Below are 19,331 nucleotides of genomic sequence, written 5' to 3'. Positions count from 1 at the left end.
AAACTTGCAAACTTGCAAACTTGCAAACTTACAAACTTGCAAACTTGCAAACTTGCGAACTTGCAAACTTGCAAACTTGCCAACTTGCCAACTTGCAAGCTTGCAAACTTTCAAACTTGCAAACTTGCAAACTTGCAAACTTGCCAACTTGCCAACTTGCAAACTTGCCAACTTGCAAACTTGCAAACTTGCAAACTCTCAAACTTGCAAACTCTCAAACTTGCAAACTCTCAAACTTGCACACTCTCAAACTTGCAAACTTGCGAACTCTCAAACTTGCAAACTTGCAAACTCTCAAATTTGCAAACTTGCAAACTCTCAAACTTGCTTGCAAATTTGCAAACTTGCAAACTTGCAAACTTGCAAACTTGCAAACTTGCAAACTTGCCAACTTGCAAACTTGCAAACTTGCAAACTTGCCAACTTGCAAACTTGCGAACTTGCAAACTTGCAAACTCTCAAACTTGCTAACTTGCAAACGTGCAAACTTGCAAACTTGCAAACTTGCCAACTTGCCAAGTTGCAAACTCTCAAACTTGCAAACTTGCAAACTTGCAAACATGCAAACTTGTAAACTTGCAAAGTCTCAAACTTGCAAACTCTCAAACTTGCTTGCAAATTTGCAAACTTGCAAACTTGCCAACTTGCCAACTTGCAAACTTGCCAACTTGCAAACTTGCAAACTTGCAAACTCTCATACTTGCTAACTTGCAAATGTGCAAACTTGCAAACTTGCAAACTTGCCAACTTGCAAACTCTCAAACTTGCAAACTTGAAAACTTGCAAACTTGCAAACTTGCAAACTTACCAACTTGCGAACTTGCAAACTTGAAAACTTGCCAACTTGCAAACTCTCAAACATGGAAACTTCCAAACTTGCCAACTTGCCAACTTGCACCCTTGCCAACTTGCAAACTTGCAAACTCTCACACTTGCAAACTCTCAAACCTGCAAACTCTCAAGCTCTGAAACTTGCAAACTCTCAAACTTGCGAACTTGCAAACTTACAAACTTGCAAACTTGCAAACTTGCAAACTCTCAAACTTGCAAACTCTCAAACTTGCACACTCTCAAACTTGCAAACTTGCAAACTTGCGAACTCTCAAACTTGCAAACTTGCAAACTCTCAAACTTGCAAACTCTCAAACTTGCTTGCAAATTTGCAAACTTGCAAACTTGCCAACTTGCCAACTTGCAAACTTGCCAACTTGCAAACTTGCAAACTTGCCATCTTGCCATCTAGCAGACTCTCAATCTTGCCAACTTGCCAGCTTGCAGACTCTCAAACTTGCAAGCTTGCAAACCTGCCAACTTGCAAACTTGCCAACTTGCAAACTTGCAAACTTGCACACATGCAAACTTGTAAACTTGCAAACTCTCAAACTTGCAAACTCAAACTCTCAAACTCTCAAACTTGCAAACTTGCAAACTTGCCAACTTGCAAACTTGCAAACTTGCAAACTCTCAAACTTGCAAACTCTCAAACTTGCAAACTCTCAAACTTGCCAACTTACAAACTTGCAAACTCTCAAACTTGCAAACTCTCAAACTTGCAAACTCTCAAACTTGCAAACTCTCAAACTTGCTAACTTGCAAATGTGCAAACTTGGAAACTTGCCAACTTGCAAACTTGCAAACTCTAAAAATTGCAAACTTGTAAACTTGCAAACTTGTAAACTTGTAAACTTGCAAACTTGCAAACTTGCAAACTCTCAAACTTGCAAACTCTCAAACTTGCAAACTTGGAAACTTGGAAACTTACAAACTTGCAAACTTGCAAACTTGCCAAATTGCGAACTTGCAAACTTGCAAACTTGCAAACTTGGAAACTTGCAAACTTGCCAACTTGCCAACTTGCCAACTTGCAAACTTCCAAACTTGCCAACTTGCCAACTTGCACACTTGCCAAATTGCAAACTTGCAAACTCTCGCACTTGCAAACTCTCAAGCTCTCAAACTTGCAAACTCTCAAACTTGCAAACTTGCAAACTTGCAAACTTGCAAACTTACAAACTTACAAACTTGCAAACTTGCAAACTTGCGAACTTGCAAACTTGCAAACTTGCCAACTTGCCAACTTGCAAGCTTGCAAACTTTCAAACTTGCAAACTTGCAAACTTGCAAACTTGCCAACTTGCAAACTTGCCAACTTGCAAACTTGCAAACTTGCAAACTCTCAAGCTTGCAAACTCTCAAACTTGCAAACTCTCAAACTTGCACACTCTCAAACTTGCAAACTTGCGAACTCTCAAACTTGCAAACTTGCAAACTCTCAAATTTGCAAACTTGCAAACTCTCAAACTTGCTTGCAAATTTGCAAACTTGCAAACTTGCAAACTTGCAAACTTGCAAACTTGCCAACTTGCAAACTTGCAAACTTGCAAACTTGCAAACTCTCGCACTTGCAAACTCTCAAACTTGCAAACTCTCAAGCTCTCAAACTTGCAAACTCTCAAACTTGCAAACTTGCAAACTCTCAAACTTGCTTGCAAACTTGCAAACTTGCCAACTTCCAAACTTGCTACATTGCAAACTTGCAAACTTGCTAACTTGCAACCTCTCAAACTTGCAAACTTCCAAACTCTCAAACCTGCAAACTTGCAAACTTGCAAACTTGAAAACTCTCAACCTTGCCAACTTGCAAACTTGCAAACTTGCCAACTTGCAACCTTGCAAACTTGCAAACTTGGAAACTCTCAAACTTGCTAACTTGCAAACGTGCAAACTTGCAAACTTGCAAACTTGCCAACTTGCAAACTCTAAAAATTGCAAACTTGTAAACTAGCAAACTTGCAAACTCTCAAACTTGCAAACTCTCAAACTTGCAAACTTGGAAACTTGGAAACTTGCAAACTTGCCAACTCTCAAACATGGAAACTTCCAAACTTGCCAACTTGCCAACTTGCACACTTGCCAACTTGCAAACTTGCAAACTCTCACACTTGCAAACTCTCAAACCTGCAAACTCTCAAGCTCTGAAACTTGCAAACTCTCAAACTTGCGAACTTGCAAACTTACAAACTTGCAAACTTGCAAACTTGCAAACTCTCAAACTTGCAAACTCTCAAACTTGCACACTCTCAAACTTGCAAACTTGCAAACTTGCCATCTTGCCATCTAGCAGACTCTCAATCTTGCCAACTTGCCAGCTTGCAGACTCTCAAACTTGCAAGCTTGCAAACCTGCCAACTTGCAAACTTGCCAACTTGCAAACTTGCAAACTTGCACACATGCAAACTTGTAAACTTGCAAACTCTCAAACTTGCACTCAAACTCTCAAACTCTCAAACTTGCAAACTTGCCAACTTGCCAACTTGCCAACTTGCAAACTCTAAAAATTGCAAACTTGTAAACTTGCAAACTTGTAAACTTGCAAACTTGCAAACTTGCAAACTCTCAAACTTGCAAACTCTCAAACTTGCAAACTTGGAAACTTGGAAACTTACAAACTTGCAAACTTGCAAACTTGCCAAATTGCGAACTTGCAAACTTGCAAACTTGCAAACTTGCAAACTTGCAAACTTGAAAACTTGCCAACTTGCCAACTTGCCAACTTGCCAACTTGCAAACTTCCAAACTTGCCAACTTGCCAACTTGCACACTTGCCAACTTGCAAACTTGCAAACTCTCGCACTTGCAAACTCAAACTTGCAAACTCTCAAGCTCTCAAACTTGCAAACTCTCAAACTTGCAAACTTGCAAACTTGCAAACTTACAAACTTGCAAACTTGCAAACTTGCGAACTTGCAAACTTGCAAACTTGCCAACTTGCCAACTTGCAAGCTTGCAAACTTTCAAACTTGCAAACTTGCAAACTTGCAAACTTGCCAACTTGCCAACTTGCAAACTTGCCAACTTGCAAACTTGCAAACTTGCAAACTCTCAAACTTGCAAACTCTCAAACTTGCAAACTCTCAAACTTGCACACTCTCAAACTTGCAAACTTGCGAACTCTCAAACTTGCAAACTTGCAAACTCTCAAATTTGCAAACTTGCAAACTCTCAAACTTGCTTGCAAATTTGCAAACTTGCAAACTTGCAAACTTGCAAACTTGCAAACTTGCAAACTTGCCAACTTGCAAACTTGCAAACTTGCCAACTTGCAAACTTGCAAACTTGCAAACTCTCATACTTGCTAACTTGCAAATGTGCAAACTTGCAAACTTGCCAACTTGCAAACTCTCAAACTTGCAAACTTGAAAACTTGCAAACTTGCAAACTTGCAAACTTACCAACTTGCGAACTTGCAAACTTGGAAACTTGCCAACTTGCAAACTTGCAAACTTGCAAACTCTCAAACTTGCAAACTCTCAAACTTGCAAACTCTCAAACTTGCAAACTTGCAAACTTACAAACTTGCAAACTCTCAAACTTGCAAACTTGCAAACTCTCAAACTTGCAAACTTGCAAACTCTCAAACTTGCTTGCAAACTTGCAAACTTGCCCACTTGCAAACTTGCAAACTTGCCAACTTGCAAACTTGCAAACTTGCAAACTTGCCAACTTGCAAGCTCTCAAACTTGCAAACTTCAAAACTCTCAAACCTGCAAACTTGCAAACTTGCAAACTTGCAAACTCTGAAACTTGCAAACTTGCAAACTTGCCAACTTGCCAACTTGCAAACTCTCAAACTTGCAAACTCTCAAACTTGCAAACTTGCAAACTCTCAAACTTGCGAACTCTCAAACTTGCAAACTTGCAAACTCTCAAACTTGCAAACTCTCAAACTTGCTTGCAAATTTGCAAACTTGCAAACTTGCCAACTTGCCAACTTGCAAACTTGCCAACTTGCAAACTTGCAAACTTGCAATCTTGCCATCTAGCAGACTCTCAATCTTGCCAACTTGCCAGCTTGCAGACTCTCAAACTTGCAAGCTTGCAAACCTGCCAACTTGCAAACTTGCCAACTTGCAAACTTGCAAACTTGCACACATGCAAACTTGTAAACTTCCAAACTCTCAAACTTGCAAACTCAAACTCTCAAACTCAAACTTGCAAACTTGCAAACTTGCCAACTTGCAAACTTGCAAACTTGCAAACTCTCAAACTTGCAAACTCTCAAACATGCAAACTCTCAAACTTGCCAACTTACAAACTTGCAAACTCTCAAACTTGCAAACTCTCAAACTTGCAAACTCTCAAACTTGCAAAGTCTCAAACTTGCTAACTTGCAAATGTGCAAACTTGCAAACTTGCCAACTTGCCAACTTGCAAACTCTAAAAATTGCAAACTTGTAAACTTGCAAACTTGTAAACTTGCAAACTTGCAAACTTGCAAACTCTCAAACTTGCCAAATTGCGAACTTGCAAACTTGCAAACTTGCAAACTTGCAAACTTGCAAACTTGCCAACTTGCCAACTTGCCAACTTGCAAACTTCCAAACTTGCCAACTTGCCAACTTGCACACTTGCCAACTTGCAAACTTGCAAACTCTCGCACTTGAAAACTCAAACTTGCAAACTCTCAAGCTCTCAAACTTGCAAACTCTCAAACTTGCAAACTTGCAAACTTTCAAACTTGCAAACTTGCAAACTTGCAAACTTGCCAACTTGCCAACTTGCCAACTTGCAAACTTGCCAACTTGCAAACTTGCAAACTTGCAAACTCTCAAATTTGCAAACTTGCACTCTCAAACTTGCTTGCAAATTTGCAAACTTGCAAACTTGCAAACTTGCAAACTTGCAAACTTGCAAACTTGCCAACTTGCAAACTTGCAAACTTGCAAACTTGCAAACTTGCCAACTTGCAAACTTGCGAACTTGCAAACTTGCAAACTCTCAAACTTGCTAACTTGCAAACGTGCAAACTTGCAAACTTGCAAACTTGCCAACTTGCCAAGTTGCAAACTCTCAAACTTGCAAACTTCCAAACTTGCAAACATGCAAACTTGTAAACTTGCAAAGGCTCAAACTTGCAAACTCTCAAACTTGCAAACTCTCAAACTTGCAAATTTGCAAACTCTCAAACTTGCTTGCAAATTTGCAAACTTGCAAACTTGCCAACTTGCAAACTTGCCAACTTGCAAACTTGCAAACTTGCAAACTCTCATACTTGCTAACTTGCAAATGTGCAAACTTGGAAACTTTCAAACTTGCCAACTTGCAAACTCTCAAACTTGCAAACTTCCTAACTTGTCAACTTGCCAACTTGCACACTTGCCAACTTGCAAACTTGCAAACTCTCACACTTGCAAACTCTCAAACCTGCAAACTCTCAAGCTCTGAAACTTGCAAACTCTCAAACTTGCGAACTTGCAAACTTACAATCTTGCAAACTTGCAAACTTGCAAACTCTCAAACTTGCAAACTCTCAAACTTGCACACTCTCAAACTTGCAAACTTGCAAACTTGCGAACTCTCAAACTTGCAAACTTGCAAACTCTCAAACTTGCAAACTCTCAAACTTGCTTGCAAATTTGCAAACTTGCAAACTTGCCAACTTGCCAACTTGCAAACTTGCCAACTTGCAAACTTGCAAACTTGCCATCTTGCCATCTAGCAGACTCTCAATCTTGCCAACTTGCCAGCTTGCAGACTCAAACTTGCAAGCTTGCAAACCTGCCAACTTGCAAACTTGCCAACTTGCAAACTTGCAAACTTGCACACATGCAAACTTGTAAACTTGCAAACTCTCAAACTTGCAAACTCAAACTCTCAAACTCTCAAACTTGCAAACTTGCAAACTTGCCAACTTGCAAACTTGCAAACTTGCAAACTCTCAAACTTGCAAACTCTCAAACTTGCAAACTCTCAAACTTGCCAACTTACAAACTTGCAAACTCTCAAACTTGCAAACTCTCAAACTTGCAAACTCTCAAACTTGCAAACTCTCAAACTTGCTAACTTGCAAATGTGCAAACTTGCAAACTTGCCAACTTGCCAACTTGCAAACTCTAAAAATTGCAAACTTGTAAACTTGCAAACTTGTAAACTTGCAAACTTGCAAACTTGCAAACTCTCAAACTTGCAAACTCTCAAACTTGCAAACTTGGAAACTTGGAAACTTACAAACTTGCAAACTTGCAAACTTGCCAAATTGCGAACTTGCAAACTTGCAAACTTGCAAACTTGCAAACTTGCCAACTTGCCAACTTGCCAACTTGCAAACTTCCAAACTTGCCAACTTGCACACTTGCCAAATTGCAAACTTGCAAACTCTCGCACTTGCAAACTCTCAAACTTGCAAACTCTCAAGCTCTCAAACTTGCAAACTCTCAAACTTGCAAACTTGCAAACTTGCAAACTTACAAACTTGCAAACTTGCAAACTTGCGAACTTGCAAACTTGCAAACTTGCCAACTTGCCAACTTGCAAGCTTGCAAACTTTCAAACTTGCAAACTTGCAAACTTGCAAACTTGCAAACTTGCCAACTCGCAAACTTGCCAACTTGCAAACTTGCAAACTTGCAAACTCTCAAACTTGCAAACTCTCAAACTTGCAAACTCTCAAACTTGCACACTCTCAAACTTGCAAACTTGCGAACTCTCAAACTTGCAAACTTGCAAACTCTCAAATTTGCAAACTTGCAAACTCTCAAACTTGCTTGCAAATTTGCAAACTTGCAAACTTGCAAACTTGCAAACTTGCAAACTTGCAAACTTGCAAGCTTGCAAACTTGCCAACTTGCAAACTTGCAAACTTGCAAACTCTCGCACTTGCAAACTCTCAAACTTGCAAACTCTCAAGCTCTCAAACTTGCAAACTCTCAAACTTGCAAACTTGCAAACTTGCAAACTTACAAACTTGCAAACTTGCCAACTTCCAAACTTGCTACATTGCAAACTTGCAAACTTGCTAACTTGCAACCTCTCAAACTTGCAAACTTCCAAACTCTCAAACCTGCAAACTTGCAAACTTGCAAACTTGAAAACTTGCAAACTTGCAAACTTGCCAACTTGCAAACTCTAAAAATTGCAAACTTGTAAACTAGCAAACTTGCAAACTCTCAAACTTGCAAACTCTCAAACTTGCAAACTTGGAAACTTGGAAACTTGCAAACTTGCAAACTCTCAAACATGGAAACTTCCAAACTTGCCAACTTGCCAACTTGCACACTTGCCAACTTGCAAACTTGCAAACTCTCACACTTGCAAACTCTCAAACCTGCAAACTCTCAAGCTCTGAAACTTGCAAACTCTCAAACTTGCGAACTTGCAAACTTACAAACTTGCAAACTTGCAAACTTGCAAACTCTCAAACTTGCAAACTCTCAAACTTGCACACTCTCAAACTTGCAAACGCAAACTTGCGAACTCTCAAACTTGCAAACTTGCAAACTCTCAAACTTGCAAACTCTCAAACTTGCTTGCAAATTTGCAAACTTGCAAACTTGCCAACTTGCCAACTTGCAAACTTGCCAACTTGCGAACTTGCAAACTTGCCATCTTGCCATCTAGCAGACTCTCAATCTTGCCAACTTGCCAGCTTGCAGACTCTCAAACTTGCAAGCTTGCAAACCTGCCAACTTGCAAACTTGCCAACTTGCAAACTTGCAAACTTGCACACATGCAAACTTGTAAACTTGCAAACTCTCAAACTTGCAAACTCAAACTCTCAAACTCTCAAACTTGCAAACTTGCCAACTTGCAAACTTGCAAACTTGCAAACTCTCAAACTTGCAAACTCTCAAACATGCAAACTCTCAAACTTGCCAACTTTAGAAATTGCAAACTCTCAAACTTGCAAACTCTCAAACTTGCAAACTCTCAAACTTGCAAACTCTCAAACTTGCTAACTTGCAAATGTGCAAACTTGCAAACTTGCCAACTTGTCAACTTGCAAACTCTAAAAATTGCAAACTTGTAAACTTGCAAACTTGTAAACTTGCAAACTTGCAAACTTGCAAACTCTCAAACTTGCAAACTCTCAAACTTGCAAACTTGGAAACTTGGAAACTTACAAACTTGCAAACTTGCAAACTTGCCAAATTGCGAACTTGCAAACTTGCAAACTTGCAAACTTGCAAACTTGCAAACTTGAAAACTTGCCAACTTGCCAACTTGCCAACTTGCACACTTCCAAACTTGCCAACTTGCCAACTTGCACACTTGCCAACTTGCAAACTTGCAAACTCTCGCACTTGCAAACTCAAACTTGCAAACTCTCAAGCTCTCAAACTTGCAAACTCTCAAACTTGCAAACTTGCAAACTTGCAAACTTACAAACTTGCAAACTTGCAAACTTGCGAACTTGCAAACTTGCAAACTTGCCAACTTGCCAACTTGCAAGCTTGCAAACTTTCAAACTTGCAAACTTGCAAACTTGCAAACTTGCCAACTTGCCAACTTGCAAACTTGCCAACTTGCAAACTTGCAAACTTGCAAACTCTCAAACTTGCAAACTCTCAAACTTGCAAACTCTCAAACTTGCACACTCTCAAACTTGCAAACTTGCGAACTCTCAAACTTGCAAACTTGCAAACTCTCAAATTTGCAAACTTGCAAACTCTCAAACTTGCTTGCAAATTTGCAAACTTGCAAACTTGCAAACTTGCAAACTTGCAAACTTGCAAACTTGCAAACTTGCCAACTTGCAAACTTGCAAACTTGCAAACTTGCCAACTTGCAAACTTGCGAACTTGCAAACTTGCAAACTCTCAAACTTGCTAACTTGCAAACGTGCAAACTTGCAAACTTGCAAACTTGCCAACTTGCCAAGTTGCAAACTCTCAAACTTGCAAACTTGCAAACTTGCAAACATGCAAACTTGTAAACTTGCAAAGTCTCAAACTTGCAAACTCTCAAACTTGCTTGCAAATTTGCAAACTTGCAAACTTGCCAACTTGCCAACTTGCAAACTTGCCAACTTGCAAACTTGCAAACTTGCAAACTCTCATACTTGCTAACTTGCAAATGTGCAAACTTGCAAACTTGCAAACTTGCCAACTTGCAAACTCTCAAACTTGCAAACTTGAAAACTTGCAAACTTGCAAACTTGCAAACTTACCAACTTGCGAACTTGCAAACTTGAAAACTTGCCAACTTGCAAACTCTCAAACATGGAAACTTCCAAACTTGCCAACTTGCCAACTTGCACCCTTGCCAACTTGCAAACTTGCAAACTCTCACACTTGCAAACTCTCAAACCTGCAAACTCTCAAGCTCTGAAACTTGCAAACTCTCAAACTTGCGAACTTGCAAACTTACAAACTTGCAAACTTGCAAACTTGCAAACTCTCAAACTTGCAAACTCTCAAACTTGCACACTCTCAAACTTGCAAACTTGCAAACTTGCGAACTCTCAAACTTGCAAACTTGCAAACTCTCAAACTTGCAAACTCTCAAACTTGCTTGCAAATTTGCAAACTTGCAAACTTGCCAACTTGCCAACTTGCAAACTTGCCAACTTGCAAACTTGCAAACTTGCCATCTTGCCATCTAGCAGACTCTCAATCTTGCCAACTTGCCAGCTTGCAGACTCTCAAACTTGCAAGCTTGCAAACCTGCCAACTTGCAAACTTGCCAACTTGCAAACTTGCAAACTTGCACACATGCAAACTTGTAAACTTGCAAACTCTCAAACTTGCAAACTCAAACTCTCAAACTCTCAAACTTGCAAACTTGCCAACTTGCCAACTTGCAAGCTTGCAAACTTTCAAACTTGCAAACTTGCAAACTTGCAAACTTGCAAACTTGCCAACTCGCAAACTTGCCAACTTGCAAACTTGCAAACTTGCAAACTCTCAAACTTGCAAACTCTCAAACTTGCAAACTCTCAAACTTGCACACTCTCAAACTTGCAAACTTGCGAACTCTCAAACTTGCAAACTTGCAAACTCTCAAATTTGCAAACTTGCAAACTCTCAAACTTGCTTGCAAATTTGCAAACTTGCAAATTTGCAAACTTGCAAACTTGCAAACTTGCAAACTTGCAAGCTTGCAAACTTGCCAACTTGCAAACTTGCAAACTTGCAAACTTGCAAACTCTCGCACTTGCAAACTCTCAAACTTGCAAACTCTCAAGCTCTCAAACTTGCAAACTCTCAAACTTGCAAACTTGCAAACTTGCAAACTTACAAACTTGCAAACTTGCCAACTTCCAAACTTGCTACATTGCAAACTTGCAAACTTGCTAACTTGCAACCTCTCAAACTTGCAAACTTCCAAACTCTCAAACCTGCAAACTTGCAAACTTGCAAACTTGAAAACTTGCAAACTTGCAAACTTGCCAACTTGCAAACTCTAAAAATTGCAAACTTGTAAACTAGCAAACTTGCAAACTCTCAAACTTGCAAACTCTCAAACTTGCAAACTTGAAAACTTGCAAACTTGCAAACTTGCAAACTTACCAACTTGCGAACTTGCAAACTTGAAAACTTGCCAACTTGCAAACTCTCAAACATGGAAACTTCCAAACTTGCCAACTTGCCAACTTGCACCCTTGCCAACTTGCAAACTTGCAAACTCTCACACTTGCAAACTCTCAAACCTGCAAACTCTCAAGCTCTGAAACTTGCAAACTCTCAAACTTGCGAACTTGCAAACTTACAAACTTGCAAACTTGCAAACTTGCAAACTCTCAAACTTGCAAACTCTCAAACTTGCACACTCTCAAACTTGCAAACTTGCAAACTTGCGAACTCTCAAACTTGCAAACTTGCAAACTCTCAAACTTGCAAACTCTCAAACTTGCTTGCAAATTTGCAAACTTGCAAACTTGCCAACTTGCCAACTTGCAAACTTGCCAACTTGCAAACTTGCAAACTTGCCATCTTGCCATCTAGCAGACTCTCAATCTTGCCAACTTGCCAGCTTGCAGACTCTCAAACTTGCAAGCTTGCAAACCTGCCAACTTGCAAACTTGCCAACTTGCAAACTTGCAAACTTGCACACATGCAAACTTGTAAACTTGCAAACTCTCAAACTTGCAAACTCAAACTCTCAAACTCTCAAACTTGCAAACTTGCAAACTTGCCAACTTGCAAACTTGCAAACTTGCAAACTCTCAAACTTGCAAACTCTCAAACTTGCAAACTCTCAAACTTGCCAACTTACAAACTTGCAAACTCTCAAACTTGCAAACTCTCAAACTTGCAAACTCTCAAACTTGCAAACTCTCAAACTTGCTAACTTGCAAATGTGCAAACTTGCAAACTTGCCAACTTGCAAACTTGCAAACTCTAAAAATTGCAAACTTGTAAACTTGCAAACTTGTAAACTTGTAAACTTGCAAACTTGCAAACTTGCAAACTCTCAAACTTGCAAACTCTCAAACTTGCAAACTTGGAAACTTGGAAACTTACAAACTTGCAAACTTGCAAACTTGCCAAATTGCGAACTTGCAAACTTGCAAACTTGCAAACTTGGAAACTTGCAAACTTGCCAACTTGCCAACTTGCCAACTTGCAAACTTCCAAACTTGCCAACTTGCCAACTTGCACACTTGCCAAATTGCAAACTTGCAAACTCTCGCACTTGCAAACTCTCAAACTTGCAAACTCTCAAGCTCTCAAACTTGCAAACTCTCAAACTTGCAAACTTGCAAACTTGCAAACTTGCAAACTTACAAACTTACAAACTTGCAAACTTGCAAACTTGCGAACTTGCAAACTTGCAAACTTGCCAACTTGCCAACTTGCAAGCTTGCAAACTTTCAAACTTGCAAACTTGCAAACTTGCAAACTCTCAAACTTGCAAACTCTCAAACTTGCAAACTTGGAAACTTGGAAACTTGCAAACTTGCAAACTCTCAAACATGGAAACTTCCAAACTTGCCAACTTGCCAACTTGCACACTTGCCAACTTGCAAACTTGCAAACTCTCACACTTGCAAACTCTCAAACCTGCAAACTCTCAAGCTCTGAAACTTGCAAACTCTCAAACTTGCGAACTTGCAAACTTACAAACTTGCAAACTTGCAAACTTGCAAACTCTCAAACTTGCAAACTCTCAAACTTGCACACTCTCAAACTTGCAAACGCAAACTTGCGAACTCTCAAACTTGCAAACTTGCAAACTCTCAAACTTGCAAACTCTCAAACTTGCTTGCAAATTTGCAAACTTGCAAACTTGCCAACTTGCCAACTTGCAAACTTGCCAACTTGCGAACTTGCAAACTTGCCATCTTGCCATCTAGCAGACTCTCAATCTTGCCAACTTGCCAGCTTGCAGACTCTCAAACTTGCAAGCTTGCAAACCTGCCAACTTGCAAACTTGCCAACTTGCAAACTTGCAAACTTGCACACATGCAAACTTGTAAACTTGCAAACTCTCAAACTTGCAAACTCAAACTCTCAAACTCTCAAACTCTCAAACTTGCAAACTTGCCAACTTGCAAACTTGCAAACTTGCAAACTCTCAAACTTGCAAACTCTCAAACATGCAAACTCTCAAACTTGCCAACTTTAGAAATTGCAAACTCTCAAACTTGCAAACTCTCAAACTTGCAAACTCTCAAACTTGCAAACTCTCAAACTTGCTAACTTGCAAATGTGCAAACTTGCAAACTTGCCAACTTGTCAACTTGCAAACTCTAAAAATTGCAAACTTGTAAACTTGCAAACTTGTAAACTTGCAAACTTGCAAACTTGCAAACTCTCAAACTTGCAAACTCTCAAACTTGCAAACTTGGAAACTTGGAAACTTACAAACTTGCAAACTTGCAAACTTGCCAAATTGCGAACTTGCAAACTTGCAAACTTGCAAACTTGCAAACTTGCAAACTTGAAAACTTGCCAACTTGCCAACTTGCCAACTTGCAAACTTCCAAACTTGCCAACTTGCCAACTTGCACACTTGCCAACTTGCAAACTTGCAAACTCTCGCACTTGCAAACTCAAACTTGCAAACTCTCAAGCTCTCAAACTTGCAAACTCTCAAACTTGCAAACTTGCAAACTTGCAAACTTACAAACTTGCAAACTTGCAAACTTGCGAACTTGCAAACTTGCAAACTTGCCAACTTGCCAACTTGCAAACTTTCAAACTTGCAAACTTGCAAACTTGCAAACTTGCCAACTTGCCAACTTGCAAACTTGCCAACTTGCAAACTTGCAAACTTGCAAACTCTCAAACTTGCAAACTCTCAAACTTGCAAACTCTCAAACTTGCACACTCTCAAACTTGCAAACTTGCGAACTCTCAAACTTGCAAACTTGCAAACTCTCAAATTTGCAAACTTGCAAACTCTCAAACTTGCTTGCAAATTTGCAAACTTGCAAACTTGCAAACTTGCAAACTTGCAAACTTGCAAACTTGCAAACTTGCCAACTTGCAAACTTGCAAACTTGCAAACTTGCCAACTTGCAAACTTGCGAACTTGCAAACTTGCAAACTCTCAAACTTGCTAACTTGCAAACGTGCAAACTTGCAAACTTGCAAACTTGCCAACTTGCCAAGTTGCAAACTCTCAAACTTGCAAACTTGCAAACTTGCAAACATGCAAACTTGTAAACTTGCAAAGTCTCAAACTTGCAAACTCTCAAACTTGCTTGCAAATTTGCAAACTTGCAAACTTGCCAACTTGCCAACTTGCAAACTTGCCAACTTGCAAACTTGCAAACTTGCAAACTCTCATACTTGCTAACTTGCAAATGTGCAAACTTGCAAACTTGCAAACTTGCCAACTTGCAAACTCTCAAACTTGCAAACTTGAAAACTTGCAAACTTGCAAACTTGCAAACTTACCAACTTGCGAACTTGCAAACTTGAAAACTTGCCAACTTGCAAACTCTCAAACATGGAAACTTCCAAACTTGCCAACTTGCCAACTTGCACCCTTGCCAACTTGCAAACTTGCAAACTCTCACACTTGCAAACTCTCAAACCTGCAAACTCTCAAGCTCTGAAACTTGCAAACTCTCAAACTTGCGAACTTGCAAACTTACAAACTTGCAAACTTGCAAACTTGCAAACTCTCAAACTTGCAAACTCTCAAACTTGCACACTCTCAAACTTGCAAACTTGCAAACTTGCGAACTCTCAAACTTGCAAACTTGCAAACTCTCAAACTTGCAAACTCTCAAACTTGCTTGCAAATTTGCAAACTTGCAAACTTGCCAACTTGCCAACTTGCAAACTTGCCAACTTGCAAACTTGCAAACTTGCCATCTTGCCATCTAGCAGACTCTCAATCTTGCCAACTTGCCAGCTTGCAGACTCTCAAACTTGCAAGCTTGCAAACCTGCCAACTTGCAAACTTGCCAACTTGCAAACTTGCAAACTTGCACACATGCAAACTTGTAAACTTGCAAACTCTCAAACTTGCAAACTCAAACTCTCAAACTCTCAAACTCTCAAACTTGCAAACTTGCAAACTTGCCAACTTGCAAACTTGCAAACTTGCAAACTCTCAAACTTGCAAACTCTCAAACTTGCAAACTCTCAAACTTGCCAACTTACAAACTTGCAAACTCTCAAACTTGCAAACTCTCAAACTTGCAAACTCTCAAACTTGCAAACTCTCAAACTTGCTAACTTGCAAATGTGCAAACTTGCAAACTTGCCAACTTGCAAACTTGCAAACTCTAAAAATTGCAAACTTGTAAACTTGCAAACTTGTAAACTTGTAAACTTGCAAACTTGCAAACTTGCAAACTCTCAAACTTGCAAACTCTCAAACTTGCAAACTTGGAAACTTGGAAACTTACAAACTTGCAAACTTGCAAACTTGCCAAATTGCGAACTTGCAAACTTGCAAACTTGCAAACTTGGAAACTTGCAAACTTGCCAACTTGCCAACTTGCCAACTTGCAAACTTCCAAACTTGCCAACTTGCCAACTTGCACACTTGCCAAATTGCAAACTTGCAAACTCTCGCACTTGCAAACTCTCAAACTTGCAAACTCTCAAGCTCTCAAACTTGCAAACTCTCAAACTTGCAAACTTGCAAACTTGCAAACTTGCAAACTTACAAACTTACAAACTTGCAAACTTGCAAACTTGCGAACTTGCAAACTTGCAAACTTGCCAACTTGCCAACTTGCAAGCTTGCAAACTTTCAAACTTGCAAACTTGCAAACTTGCAAACTTGCCAACTTGCAAACTTGCCAACTTGCAAACTTGCAAACTTGCAAACTCTCAAGCTTGCAAACTCTCAAACTTGCAAACTCTCAAACTTGCACACTCTCAAACTTGCAAACTTGCGAACTCTCAAACTTGCAAACTTGCAAACTCTCAAATTTGCAAACTTGCAAACTCTCAAACTTGCTTGCAAATTTGCAAACTTGCAAACTTGCAAACTTGCAAACTTGCAAACTTGCCAACTTGCAAACTTGCAAACTTGCAAACTTGCAAACTCTCGCACTTGCAAACTCTCAAACTTGCAAACTCTCAAGCTCTCAAACTTGCAAACTCTCAAACTTGCAAACTTGCAAACTTGCAAACTTACAAACTTGCAAACTTGCAAACTTGCAAACTCTCAAACTTGCAAACTCTCAAACTTGCAAACTCTCAAACTTGCAAACTTGCAAACTCTCAAACTTGCTTGCAAACTTGCAAACTTGCCAACTTCCAAACTTGCTACATTGCAAACTTGCAAACTTGCTAACTTGCAACCTCTCAAACTTGCAAACTTCCAAACTCTCAAACCTGCAAACTTGCAAACTTGCAAACTTGAAAACTCTCAACCTTGCCAACTTGCAAACTTGCAAACTTGCCAACTTGCAACCTTGCAAACTTGCAAACTTGGAAACTCTCAAACTTGCTAACTTGCAAACGTGCAAACTTGCAAACTTGCAAACTTGCCAACTTGCAAACTCTAAAAATTGCAAACTTGTAAACTAGCAAACTTGCAAACTCTCAAACTTGCAAACTTGGAAACTTGGAAACTTGCAAACTTGCAAACTCTCAAACATGGAAACTTCCAAACTTGCCAACTTGCCAACTTGCACACTTGCCAACTTGCAAACTTGCAAACTCTCACACTTGCAAACTCTCAAACCTGCAAACTCTCAAGCTCTGAAACTTGCAAACTCTCAAACTTGCGAACTTGCAAACTTACAAACTTGCAAACTTGCAAACTTGCAAACTCTCAAACTTGCAAACTCTCAAACTTGCACACTCTCAAACTTGCAAACTTGCAAACTTGCGAACTCTCAAACTTGCAAACTTGCAAACTCTCAAACTTGCAAACTCTCAAACTTGCTTGCAAATTTGCAAACTTGCAAACTTGCCAACTTGCCAACTTGCCAACTTGCAAACTTGCCAACTTGCAAACTTGCAAACTTGCCATCTTGCCATCTAGCAGACTCTCAATCTTGCCAACTTGCCAGCTTGCAGACTCTCAAACTTGCAAGCTTGCAAACCTGCCAACTTGCAAACTTGCCAACTTGCAAACTTGCAAACTTGCACACATGCAAACTTGTAAACTTGCAAACTCTCAAACTTGCACTCAAACTCTCAAACTCTCAAACTTGCAAACTTGCCAACTTGCCAACTTGCCAACTTGCAAACTCTAAAAATTGCAAACTTGTAAACTTGCAAACTTGTAAACTTGCAAACTTGCAAACTTGCAAACTCTCAAACTTGCAAACTCTCAAACTTGCAAACTTGGAAACTTGGAAACTTACAAACTTGCAAACTTGCAAACTTGCCAAATTGCGAACTTGCAAACTTGCAAACTTGCAAACTTGCAAACTTGCAAACTTGAAAACTTGCCAACTTGCCAACTTGCCAACTTGCCAACTTGCCAACTTGCAAACTTCCAAACTTGCCAACTTGCCAACTTGCACACTTGCCAACTTGCAAACTTGCAAACTCTCGCACTTGCAAACTCAAACTTGCAAACTCTCAAGCTCTCAAACTTGCAAACTCTCAAACTTGCAAACTTGCAAACTTGCAAACTTACAAACTTGCAAACTTGCAAACTTGCAAACTTGCCAACTTGCCAACTTGCAAGCTTGCAAACTTTCAAACTTGCAAACTTGCAAACTTGCAAACTTGCCAACTTGCCAACTTGCAAACTTGCCAACTTGCAAACTTGCAAACTTGCAAACTCTCAAACTTGCAAACTCTCAAACTTGCAAACTCTCAAACTTGCACACTCTCAAACTTGCAAACTTGCGAACTCTCAAACTTGCAAACTTGCAAACTCTCAAATTTGCAAACTTGCAAACTCTCAAACTTGCTTGCAAATTTGCAAACTTGCAAACTTGCAAACTTGCAAACTTGCAAACTTGCAAACTTGCCAACTTGCAAACTTGCAAACTTGCCAACTTGCAAACTTGCAAACTTGCAAACTCTCATACTTGCTAACTTGCAAATGTGCAAACTTGCAAACTTGCCAACTTGCAAACTCTCAAACTTGCAAACTTGAAAACTTGCAAACTTGCAAACTTGCAAACTTACCAACTTGCGAACTTGCAAACTTGGAAACTTGCCAACTTGCAAACTTGCAAACTTGCAAACTCTCAAACTTGCAAACTCTCAAACTTGCAAACTCTCAAACTTGCAAACTTGCAAACTTACAAACTTGCAAACTCTCAAACTTGCAAACTTGCAAACTCTCAAACTTGCAAACTTGCAAACTCTCAAACTTGCTTGCAAACTTGCAAACTTGCCCACTTGCAAACTTGCAAACTTGCCAACTTGCAAACTTGCAAACTTGCAAACTTGCCAACTTGCAAGCTCTCAAACTTGCAAACTTCAAAACTCTCAAACTTGCAAACTTGCAAACTTGCAAACTTGCAAACTCTGAAACTTGCAAACTTGCAAACTTGCCAACTTGCCAACTTGCAAACTCTCAAACTTGCAAACTCTCAAACTTGCAAACTTGCAAACTCTCAAACTTGCGAACTCTCAAACTTGCAAACTTGCAAACTCTCAAACTTGCAAACTCTCAAACTTGCTTGCAAATTTGCAAACTTGCAAACTTGCCAACTTGCCAACTTGCAAACTTGCCAACTTGCAAACTTGCAAACTTGCAATCTTGCCATCTAGCAGACTCTCAATCTTGCCAACTTGCCAGCTTGCAGACTCTCAAACTTGCAAGCTTGCAAACCTGCCAACTTGCAAACTTGCCAACTTGCAAACTTGCAAACTTGCACACATGCAAACTTGTAAACTTGCAAACTCTCAAACTTGCAAACTCAAACTCTCAAACTCTCAAACTTGCAAACTTGCAAACTTGCCAACTTGCAAACTTGCAAACTTGCAAACTCTCAAACTTGCAAACTCTCAAACATGCAAACTCTCAAACTTGCCAACTTACAAACTTGCAAACTCTCAAACTTGCAAACTCTCAAACTTGCAAACTCTCAAACTTGCAAACTCTCAAACTTGCTAACTTGCAAATGTGCAAACTTGCAAACTTGCCAACTTGCCAACTTGCAAACTCTAAAAATTGCAAACTTGTAAACTTGCAAACTTGTAAACTTGCAAACTTGCAAACTTGCA

The sequence above is a fragment of the Amblyomma mixtum genome, chromosome 8 (genome assembly GCF_055824585.1).
Source record: "Amblyomma mixtum isolate Tamu chromosome 8, ASM5582458v1, whole genome shotgun sequence".
Classification (NCBI taxonomy): Eukaryota; Metazoa; Arthropoda; class Arachnida; order Ixodida; family Ixodidae; genus Amblyomma; species Amblyomma mixtum.
This window is presented reverse-complemented; position numbering follows the sequence as displayed.